Here is a 12450-nt window from a genome sequence, read left to right on the forward strand (position 1 = left end):
TTAAGAGACCGTCCAAGATTCCTAAGGACTGATTGGTACCAAGCTGATGTCCACCAGTGGCAGAGGCCAACCACCACCGGGCCAGAATAGAATGCTGTGTCTCTCTCTCTGCTTTCATGTTTCCTTTCTGCCACTCCTCTAACTACTGCATAATTTAGTTTAATGTGGCAATTGGAGTGCTTTCTAAATCGGTTATTTGAAATAAATTCATTATGCCCTAATCTATGGACTTCACATGACTGGGCAGGGGCGCAGCCATGAGTGGGCCTGGGAGGGCATAGGCCCACCCACTTGGAAGCCATGCCCAGCCAATCAGAATGAGTTTTTCCCCACAAAAGGGCTTTATTACAGACAGAAATACTCCTCAGTTTCATCCGCTGTGCAGGTGGCTGGTCTCTGACGATCCCGCAGGTGAATAAGCCGAATGTGGGGGTCCTGGGCTGGCCTGGTTACATGTGGTCTGCGGTTGTGAGGCCAGTTGGACATAATGCTAAAATCTCTATAATTATGTTGGAGGTGACTTATGATAGAGAAATTGACATTCAATTCTCTGGCACTAGATCTGGTGGACATTCCTGCAGTCAGCATGCCAATTGAACACTCCTGCAAAACTTGCCATCTGTGGCATTGTGTTGTGACAAAACTGCGTATAAGTGGCCATATATTGTCCCCAGGACAAGGTGCACCTGTGTAATGATCATGCTGTTATATCAGCTTCTTGATATGCCACACCTGTCGGCTGGGTGGATTATCTTGGCAAAGGAGAAATGCTCAATGTAAAGAAATGTAAACAAATTTGTGCACATTGAGAGAGAAGCATTTTGTGTACAGAAATATTTTTGGAATCTTTTATTTCAGATCATGAAACATGGGACCAGCACTTTACATGTTGCCAAAAAGAAATGAGTACCAAGGCATTCTAAATATGATTAATAAAAATGTCTTTATTTGTATGGCATGTTCAATGGAAACCAATATTTAAACTCCTTCTACTGTGCTGCTACTGTACTACTACTAGTAGTAGCAGCATACTGCCACTTCACTCCAGTGAAACACTCAAGTCAATAGCCCTGTAATACAGTTCCTGGCTCTCCCACTCGCTCCTCCAGAGTTCCTGATGCGTCTTGTTGATGCCTCCAGTAGACCATTCAGCCTGCTGCTGCCGCTACACATGATTAATCATGAGGCGCACCACTGCCTCGCGTGTGAGGAAAACATAATGGAGTTGAGAAATACCATGTTTTCTTTGTTATGATGTAATCACCTTCTTTTTTTTTTTTGTCCTGCCCTGCTGCTCATCTGATTCAGAAGGTTCTCTGTAGTGTATAAACTGTCCAAGACCAGGCCAATATATACATCCTTCGAGGAGAGCGGTGTTGCTGGATGATGCTCACCCATTTCACTTGTTATGGAGATGAGCTCTTTGGGAGTTTGGCCAGCACTGTCCGTTGTCCTCTTCCTTTGTCATTTGGAATATGTGCTTGAAGTAGCCATTTCTATTTCAGTACGGTATTGTGTCAAGAGTTAGCTGTGACTCAGAGGACCTGTGCTGATATGCTTTTGTTGTCCTATTTTGCATACCATGAGACATCCGTGTCTTCATCACTGGAAAAAGATAAACAAGTTGAGTTTGTCATTTAAAAGCTTACAAACAGGGTTGTTTGATGGATGTAATATAATTCAAATGTAACTTTAAAGTTGTATCACAAAGATGGTTGATGGTCAACACATCAGAGAATGTTGACTTGAATGGAAATATTTGTTAGTAATTAAAGTAGACATTTTAAATTTCAATGGTGCACCAGCTAAATTGCAGTGGTCTGACTGAAGGGATTGGGCCATTCTAAAAATTCTGTTTCTATGATTGAAATGACACCCATCCTGTATTCAAGAACGTGTCTCAACCGAGGGCAGGCACAACATTAACACCTGATGTGAAATGGTCTAAGCTACAACATGTGAATATAAAAATGGACATTCATTTATTTTTATTTGTTTAAATTTTACAACGCTTTTAAGTAATATCAAACTCAAACGTTTATCATTTCCAATAATGAAAACATGGATGTCTCGTAGTAGAGTGAGATCTGCAAAATGGGTCAACATAGAGGTGCTCAATCTAAATGTTTTGCCGTTCAGGTCTAAAAAGTCACTTTCTTGACACTTCTACCATTGGCAAACACGTAATGGAATTTGTTTTTTAGGATAAATTTTTGTTGCAAAAGGGATGCTGTCAAGTGATTGAATTCAAATGCATTTAGCCATCAACGATGTATTTCTGAAAGATACACATTAATATGACGTATTAGGACATTCGCTCTCCCTCTGATCATCTTGTCAGGCTCAAATGAGGGTAGAGACACACTCGTATACAGTGGGGCAAAAAGTATTTAGTCAGCCACCAATTGTGCAAGTTCTCCCACTTAAAAAGATGAGAGGCCTGTAATTTTCATCATAGGTACACTTCAACTATGACAGACAAAATGAGAAAAAAAATCCAGAAAATCACATTGTAGGATTTATAATGAATTTATTTGCAAATTATGGTGGAAAATAAGTATTTGGTCAATAACAAACGTGTCTCTCAATACTTTGTTATATACCCTTTGTTGGCTGTAAGGCTTCACAAGGTTTTCACACACTGTTGCTGGTATTTGGGCCCATTCCTCCATGCAGATCTCCTCTAGAGCAGTGATGTTTTGGGGCTGTTGCTGGGCAACATGGACTTTCAACTCCCTCCAAAGATTTTCTACAGGGTTGAGATCTGGAGACTGGCTAGGCCACTCCAGGACCTTGAAATGCTTCTTACGAAGCCACTCCTTCATTGCCCGGGTGGTGTGTTTGGGATCATTGTCATGCTAAAAGACCCAGCCACGTTTCATCTTCAATGCCCTTGCTGATGGAAGGAGGTTTTCACTCAATCTCACGATACATGGCCCCATTAATTCTTTCCTTTACACGGATCAGTCGTCCTGGTCCCTTTGCAGAAAAACAGCCCCAAAGCATGATGTTTCCACCCCCATGCTTCACAGTAGGTATGGTGTTCTTTGGATGCAACTCGGCATTCTCTGTCCTCCAAACACGACGAGTTGAGTTTTTACCAAAAAGTTATATTTTGGTTTCATCTGACCATATGACATTCTCCCAATCTTCTGGATCATCCAAATGCTCTCTAGCAAACTCCAGACGGGCCTGGACATGTACTGGCTTAAGCAGGGGGACACGTCTGGCACTGCAGGATTTGAGTCCCTGGCGGCGTAGTGTGTTACTGATGGCAGGCTTTGTTACTTTGGTCCCAGCTCTCTGCAGGTCATTCACTAGGTCCCCCCCGTGTGGTTCTGGGATTTTTGCTCACCGTTCTTGTGATCATTTTTACCCCACGGGGTGAGATCTTGCGTGGAGCCCCAGATCGAGGGAAATTATCAGTGGTCTTGTATGTCTTCCATTTCCTAATAATTGCTCCCACAGTTGATTTCTTCAAACCAAGCTGCTTACCTATTGCAGATTCAGTCTTCCCAGCCTGGTGCAGGTCTACAATTTTGTTTCTGGTGTCCTTTTACAGCTCTTTGGTCTTGGCCATAGTGGAGTTTGGAGTGTGACTGTTTGAGGTTGTGGACAGTTGTCTTTTATACTGATAACAAGTTCAAACAGGTGCCATTAATACAGGTAACGAGTGGAGGACAGAGGAGCCTCTTAAAAAAGAAGTTACGGGTCTGTGAGAGCCAGAAATTTTGCTTGTTTGTAGGTGACCAAATACGTATTTTCCACCATAATTTGCAAATAAATGAATTAAAATTCCTACAATATGATTTTCTGGATTTTTTCCCTCATTTTGTCTGTCATAGTTGAAGTGTACCTATGATGAAAATTACAGCCCTCTCATCTTTTTAAGTGGGAGAACTTGCACAATTGGTGGCTGACTAAATACTTTTTTGCCCCACTGTATATGAGTACCTCCTGTGGCACGTCTGTCTTCTCCCCCTTTTCACCTTGGTCAAATGAACCTTTTTCATTGTTTAAATATTGCAGATGAACACTGTTCACACCGAACACTCAAACCTACCTCCCAGCCATCTCTTCCTCTGCTTTCTCTCTTTTCATTCTGTCCATATACACTCACAGCCACCCTGGCTCGCTCATGTCGGTGCTCGCTATATCTTGTTAAAAATAGTTAGTGAAGCTGAAAGGCCAATCACATTTTAACTTGAGGTGTGACAGAAAGAGTGGAGAATAGGGTATCAAATCAGATTTGAATCACATATGCCTAATTGCTCCCTTAATTGTTTATCATAACCCTCTGATCTGGAAATAAATTGGAGCAATTACTCACTGCTGTCGCTGTGGAGTTAGTCTGCTGAAATACCGCCGTAGATTAGCAGTTAATCCTGATGCACAGACAGGATCTCAGAGAAACTCTTTGAAGGTGCGGGAGTTAAATACTCCTTCCACTAGATAATGTGTCGGCCTGCCTTGGGTGATGGGCTGCTGCCATTCTGCACTCTGGAGCCTAATCAGTCATGGTGCAGGAGGAGAGGATTTAGCTGGCTGCTCGTCTCTTACTGTGGGATGATTAGATGTTCAGATGGAGTGGAGCAGGGCCAGGGTTGGCTATTTGACCAGGGTGCAAATGCTCAGTGTCTCTTCCGCGGCCGTCAGTTGCTCTCCCTCTCTCTGCTATAAATGTCATGGGAAGTCAGGGAGCCAAGCGAACCTTGCTTTCATGGCATACCAGACTCCACTGCCAGTTTAAAGAGCCTCATTACAATTACCAACACGGCTCAATCCCAATAATGACTTCAATTAGGCTATTAGAAAGTGCGGGGGCGAGAAGGATACTAGCTCACCCTGTCATCGTCAAACGCCCCACTGACTGGCCCCTCATGTAATGTATTAATTAAAATTATTACCTGATATAGTTTACCTTGTGCCCACCTTCACTGTCTGCCATTTCATTGTCTGGTCAGTCAATTTGCCTTTAACTTTCCAGAAGTCTGTTTGCTCCAGAGTATTATATATATTTTTATTTAACTAGGCAAGTCATTTAAGAACAAATTCTTATTTACACTGACTGCCTAGGAACAGAACAACAGATTTGTACCATGTCAGCTCGGGGATTCGATCAAGCAACCTTTCGGTTACTGGCCCAACGCTCTAAACACTAGGCTACCTGCCTAGTGGTTAGAGCTTGTCCAATTTGAAGCTGAGATTCCCATAGGCTGGAGCATCGACCTTCTTGCCCGCTCCAGAAGCGCTCACTTTAGGAGCTCAGGGCACGCCCGGCCAGCATGCATTTGTAGTCTGCTTGTGTGCTGCTTGCTTTAGCTACTGCTAAATATTTTCATAAAGAAACTGATCAAAAGCACAGGTGCAAAATCAAGGTGACTTACAAAGATGAGAAGCAAGAGAGGGACTGGGGTGATGTAGTGTCCACAACTAAAGAATCACTAAAGAATCATTGTCTGAAAAGACATCCCTTATCCCATCCCACGTACTTACTACGTGCACATGCTAAAAGAAAGGAATTAAGGTGGGTAGATAAGTGTGTCATCGTAGCAAGGTATTTATGAACTAAACATCTTTTATTTTTAGTTTCAACTAAATGTTTCATTAATTTTTGTTCTATTATCGTTACAATAGGCCATAATTGATTTTGGCCCAATAGGCCTGGCATATTCCCACGTTCAAGGAGCTTTCCGTTTTGATTGGGTTATTTTGCCTAAACCTTTAGGCCTATCTATAGAAACATTTTAAAACAACTCCACATCCCTGCCCAGCCTGGTAAGTGTGGCCAAAAGGGTGTTTAGCATCCCCAGTGGCTCTGCAAGTGTGGAGAGGATGTTCTCCACTGCTCAGCTGTTGTGACAAGTCTCCCCCTGCCAGAGGTCCCCCCCCGTCACTCATTTTCTCAATTACTCTCTGTGGCACACATCCGAGTCAAATACTTTCTAGAGAACAAACTTTGTCAGGATAGGCAACCGAAATTAATAATTAATGTTTGTGTGTTATGTTAAGCAGAGGAGGGAGTAAAATGTTGGCAAGCAATAAACATTTCAGGACAACTATGGCTGAATTAGTATCCTTACGCTTTTAAAAATACTAATTGAATAAGACATGGGAGAGATGACACATTTTTACAGAGATGTATTAATAGACTAGTACAAAATTCAGTAGCAGATTTGTGTACGGGCGACTCTGACAGTCGCCGGGGTTGGCACGAGGCACCCTGTGGTGCGGGCGGGCGGGGACACTAAGGACGGGGGTTCACCCAGGACGCCTTACAAGCTAAAACCGCCACATACACTTGAAACAAATAGCCAAACCAAATCATTCCGTGTATTTCTTTGTAGACTATAGCCTTGAAATAATACAGCCTAAATAATTCATTTTCATTCCTTCTCGGCTCCCTGTCTGGCTCCTGACCTATATGGAGTGTTTACATGCTGTTTAATATGACATGTAGCCTTCTCATGTTAATTCAAATACTTTACATTCAAATCCATAGGGTTTGGTTTCGATACTTAAATACCAATTGGTAGGTCAAGGTAGTCACAAAAATAGATGGGTGTTGGTTAAATTGTGATTTTTATTGATTGGAGCGAATTTGGAGGTCCCGTTTTTTTTGTGTGTGTGGAGTGGTTTTTAGCAGAGCGTAGGAAAGCACATGGAGCGCCGCGCAAGCACCTCTCCATGAGCGTTGTTTCCAACTGCTTAACTCTGCTCACATGCTCTGGTCTGCTCTGCATATGCACCCTCTCTCTTTCTATATATACCGTTGAAGTCAGAAGTTTACATGCACTTAGGTTGGAGTCATTAAAACTAGGTTTTCAACCTATCCATACATTTATTGTTAACAAACTATAGTTTTGGTAAGTCGGTTAGGACATCTACTTTGTACATGAGATAAGTAATTTTTTCAACAATTGTTTACAGGCAGATTATTTCACTTGTAATTCACTGTATCACAATTCTAGTGGATCAGAAGTTTACATACACTAAGTTGACTGTGCATTTAAACAGCTTGGAAAATTCCATAAAATTATGTCATGGCTTTAGAAGCTTCTGATAGGCTATTCGACATAATTTGAGTTGTACCTGTGGATGTATTTCAAGGCCTACCTTCAAACTTGGGGCCTCTGCTTGACATCATGGAAAAATCAAAAGAAATCAGCCAAGACCTCAGAAAAGGAATTGTAGACCTCCACAAGTCTGGTTCATCCTTGGGAGCAGTAAAACAGTAAAGTAAAGCAGTAAAATATCCACAGTAAAACGAGTCCTATATCGACATAACCAGAAAGGCCGTTCAGCAAGGAAGAAGCCACTGCTCCAAAAATGCCATTAAAAAAATCGAGACTACGGTTTGCAACTGCACACGGGGACAAAGATCATACTTTTTGGAGAAATGTCCTGTGGTCTGATGAAACAAAAATATAACTTTTTGGCCATAATGACCATTGTTATATTTGGGGCAAAAAGGGGGAGGCTTTCAAGCCGAAGAACACCAACCCCACCGTGAAGCACGGGGGTGGCAGCATCATGTTGTTGGGGTGCTTTGTTGCAGGAGGGACTGGTGCACTTCACAAAATAGATGGCATCATGAGGGAGGAAAATTATGTAGATATATTGAAGCAACATCTCAAGACATCAGTCAGGAAGTTGAAGCTTGGTCACAAATGGGTCTTCTAAATGGACAATGACCCCAAGCATACTTACAAAGTTGTGGCAAAATGACTTAAGGACAACAAAGTCATGGTATTGGAGTAGCCATCACAAAGCCTTGACCTCAGTCCTATAGAAGATTTGTGGGCAGAACTGAAAAGGTGTGTGTGACCAAGGAGGTCTACAAACCTGACTCAGTTACACCAGCTCTGTCAGGAGGAATGGGTCAAAATTCACCCAACTTATTGTGGGAAGCTTGTGGAAGGGTACCAGAAATGTTTGACCCAAAGTTAAACAATTTAAAGGGAATGTTACCAAATACTAATTGAGTGTATGTAAACTTCTGACGCACAGGGAATGTGATGAAAGAAATAAAAGCTGAAATAAACCATTCTCTCTATTATTCTGACATTTCACATTCTTAAAATAAAGTGCTGATCCTAACTGACCTGAGATGGAATTTTTACTAGGATTAAATGTCAGGAGTTGTGAACCTGAGTTTAAATGTATTTGACAAATGTGCATGTAAACTTCTGTCGTGTCTTTGGCTATGCCGGATTAAGTGATATGACATGCTTTTCTATAAAATAATTTATCCGTAATTAATATTACCTGATTGAGCTAATCATGTTCATGTAATTAACTAGTCGGGCACCACAAAATAATATTTATAGAGCTGTTATCTTCCAAATAAACACTTAAAGACCTAGTAATATTTTACATCAATAGCAGTCAATATTAATCGTCATCTTAATTCAGTCTCATCTGAAAGTTGTAAATTCTTGGTTATCTGCACGAACCCTGGCTAAAAAGTTGAATCAGCAATAAAAAATGGGGTTTAATTATTTATTTACTAAATACCTAACTAATCACACAGAATTACACATACAGTGGGGCAAAAAAGTATTTAATCAGCCACCAATTGTGCAAGTTCTCCCACTTAAAAAGATGAGAGGCCTGTAATTTTCATCATAGGTACCCTTACACTATGACAGACAAAATGAGAAAAAAAATCACATTGTAGGATTTTTAATTAATTTATTTGCAATTTATGGTGGGAAATACGTATTCTCTGTTTAGGGCCAAATAGCATTCTAGTTTGTTTAGTTTTTTTTTTCGGTGTGTTTCGTTTCTTTTTTTTTCTTCTCTGTGTCAAGTAATTTATCTTTTTGTTTTCTCATGATTTGGTTGGGTGTAATTGTGCTGCTGTCCTTGGGGCTCTGTGGGGTGTGTTTGTGAACAGAGCACCAGAGCCAGCTTGCTTAGGGAACTCTTCTCTAGGTTCATCTCTGTAGGTGATGGCTTTTTAAGAGACGATTTGGGAATCGCTTACTTTTCGGTGGTTGTAGAATTTAACGTTTCTTTTTTGGATTTGGATAATTAGCGGGTATCGGCCTAAATCTGCTCTGCATGCATTATTTGGTGTGTTACATTGTACACAAGACATTTTTGCGTAATTCTGCATGCAGAGTCTCAATTTGGTGTTTAACCCATTTTGTGAATTCTTGGTTGGTGAGTGAACCCCAGACCTCACGACAATAAAGGGCACAACAATATGAGTTCTATAACTGATTCAAGTATTTTTAGCCAGATCCTAATTGGAATGTTGAATTTTATGTTCCTTTTGATGGCATAGAATGCCCTTCTTGCCTTGTCTCTCAGATCGTTCACAGCTTTGTGGAAGTTACCTGTGGGGCTGATGTTTAGGCCACGGTATGTGTCGTTTTTTTGTGTGCTCTAGGGCAACGGTGTCTAGATGGAATTTGTAAACGCAGCAAAAAAAATAAATGTTTATGACCCTGTCTTTCACAGATAATTTGTAAAAATCCAAATAGATCTTCATTGTAAAGGGTTTAAACACTGTTTCCCATGCTTGTTCAATGAACCGTAAACAATTAATGAACATGCACCTGTGGAACGGTCGTTAAGACACTAACATCTTAGATGGTAGGCAATTAAGGTCACAGTTATGAAAACTTAGGACACTAAAGAGGCCTTTCTGCCGACTGGAAAAACACCAAAAGAAAGATGCCCAGGGCCCCTGCTCATCTGTGTGAACGTGCCTTGCTTGCATGCTGCAAGGAGGCATGAGGACTACAGATGTGGCCAGGGCAATAAATTGCAATGTCTGTACTGTGAGACGCCTAAAACAGCACTACAGCAAGACAGGACAAACCTTGATCGTCCTTGCAGTGGCAAGACCACGTGTAACAACACCTGTACAGGATCGGTACATCCGAACATCACACCTGCGGGACAGGTACAGGATGGTAACAACTGCCTGAGTTACACCAGGAACGCACAATCCCTCAATCTGTGCTCAGACTATCCACAATAGGCTGAGAGAGGCTGGACTAAGGGCATATAGGCCTGTTGTAAGGCAGGTCCTCACCAGACATCACCGCAACAATGTTGCCTATGGGCACAAACCCACCGTCGCTGGACCAGACAGGACTGGCAAAAGGTGCTCTTCACTGACGAGTCACGGTTTTGTCTCACCAGGGGCGATGGACGAATTTGTGTGTATCGTCAAAGAAATGAGCGTTACACCGAGGCCTGTACTCTGGAGCGGGATCGATTTGGTGGTGGAGAGTCCATCATGGTCTGGGGTGGTGTGTCACAGCATCATCGGGCTGAGCTTGTTGTCATTGCAGGCAATCTCAACGCTGTGTGTTACAGGGAAGACATCCTCCTCATGTGGTACCCTTCCTGCAGGCTCATCCTGACATGACTCTTCAGCATGGCAATGCCACCAGCCATACTGCTCGTTCTGTGTGTGATTTCCTGCAAGACAGGAATGTCAGTGTTCTGCCATGGCCAGCGAAAGCCCAGATCTCACGTCTGGGACCTGTTGGATCGGAGGGTGAGGGCTAGGGTCATTCCCCCAGAAATGTCCGGGAACTTGCAGGTGCCTTGATGGAAGAGTAGGGTAACATCTCACAGCAAGAACTGGCAAATCTGGTGCAGTCCATGAGGAGGAGATGCACTGCAGTACTTAATGCAGCTGGTGGTCACACCAGATACTGACTTACTTTTGATTATACCATTCCTGTAGTCACATGTCTGTGGAACTTGTTCAGTTTATGTCTCAGTTGTTGAATCTTGTTATGTTCATACAAATATTTACACATGAAAATAAATGTATTTGACAGTGAGAGGATGTTTATTTTTTTTGCTGACTTGTTTTGGTCCTGGCAACTGGACCTTTTTTGGGACACCATTATTTTTTGTCTTGCTGAGATTTACTGTCAGGGCCCAGGTCTGGCAGAATCTGTGCAGAAGATCAAGGTGCTGCTTTAGGCCCTCCTTGGTTGGGGACAGAAGCACCAGATCAAGCAGTTGATAGTTGACTTCAGATTCTAGTAGGGTGAGGCAGAGTGCTGCGGACTGTTCTAGTGCCCTCGCCAATTCATTGATATATATGTTGAAGTGGGTGGGGCTTAAGCTGCATCCGTCTCACTCCACAAACCTGTGGAAAGAAGTGTTTTTTTGTGCCTATTTTAAGCTCACACTTGTTTATGTACATGGATTTTATGTCCTATGTTTTTCCCCAACACCACTTTCCATCAATTTGTATAGCAGACCCTCATGCCAAATTGAGTCAAAGGCTTTTTTGAAATCAACAAAGCATGAGAAGACTTTGCCGTTATTTTGATTTGATTGTTTGTCAATTAGGGTGTGCAGGGTGAATACGTGGTCTGTCGTATAGTAATTTGGTAAAAAGACAATTTGACATTTGCGCAGTACATTGTTTTCACTGAGGAAATGTACCAGTCTGCTGTTAATGATAATGCAGAGGATTTTCCCGAGGTTGCTGTTGACACATATCCCACGGTAGTTATTGGGGTCAAATTTATCTCCACTTTTGTGGATTGGGGTGATCAGTGCTTGGTTCCAAATATTGGGGAAGATGCCAGAGCTAAGGATGATGTTTAAGTATAGCCAATTGGAATTTGTTGTCTGTATCATTTCATTAAGGATACCATCAACACCACAGGCCTTTTGGGGTTGGAGGGTTTGTATTTTGTCCTGTAGTTCATTCAATGTATTTGGAGAATCCAGTGGGTTCTGGTAGTATTTTATACTTGATTCTAAGATTTGTATTTAGTCATATGTTTTTGTTCTTTGTAATAGGGCCAAAAATATTGGAGAAGTGGTTTATCCATACATCTCCGTTTTGGATAGATAACTCTTTTGTTGTTTGTTCTGTGTTTTCTAATTTTCCCAGAAGTGGTTAGAGTCTATGGATTCTTCAATTACATTGAGCTGATTTCTGACGTGCTGTTCCTTCTTTTTCCATGGTGTATTTCTGTAATGTTTTAGTGATTCACCATAGTGAAGGCAAAGACTCAGGTTTTCTATCTCTCTGTATCTCTCACTCTCTCTGTCTCCCCTTAGTATGTTGCTAACACCATGGGACAGCATCTCTGCCGGTCTGTGACCCTTTCGTGTCATCCTCTGTGTCGAGCTTAAGCAGAACTGCTTATCTGTCTGTCTGACTCGGTGAATGTCCCTCTGTCTCTGCTTAAGCACTTTATAACCACATTAGACCCATCTCCTCTACTCCCTGCTAGTCTGTGTGGATTTTCATGTCATTGTTCCTTGGCCGTAGAGTCTCTGACGGATCATTATCTGCTGGGGGAGAACAGAAGAAAGGGGAGCCCGGATCTGTGTGAGGCAGCGCCTTGCTTCGACTTGCTCCCCAACATCCCAACCTTTTATAGTAATCCATATTTAATTAGACATTTTCTCTCCATCCTTCCTTCCTCCCCATTTGTTTGTTTAGCTCTGTTT

At 42.0% G+C, this 12450-nt stretch overlaps 1 protein-coding gene across 1 annotated transcript in view; it reads left to right on the forward strand.

The window, feature by feature from the left end:
* The window catches only part of mrpl11 (mitochondrial ribosomal protein L11), a 52493-nt gene that overhangs the window by 31832 nt on the left and 8211 nt on the right, over positions 1-12450 (forward strand). The window lies entirely within an intron of this gene.

Source organism: Oncorhynchus keta, chromosome 4 (assembly GCF_023373465.1).
Source record: "Oncorhynchus keta strain PuntledgeMale-10-30-2019 chromosome 4, Oket_V2, whole genome shotgun sequence".
Classification (NCBI taxonomy): domain Eukaryota; kingdom Metazoa; phylum Chordata; class Actinopteri; order Salmoniformes; family Salmonidae; genus Oncorhynchus; species Oncorhynchus keta.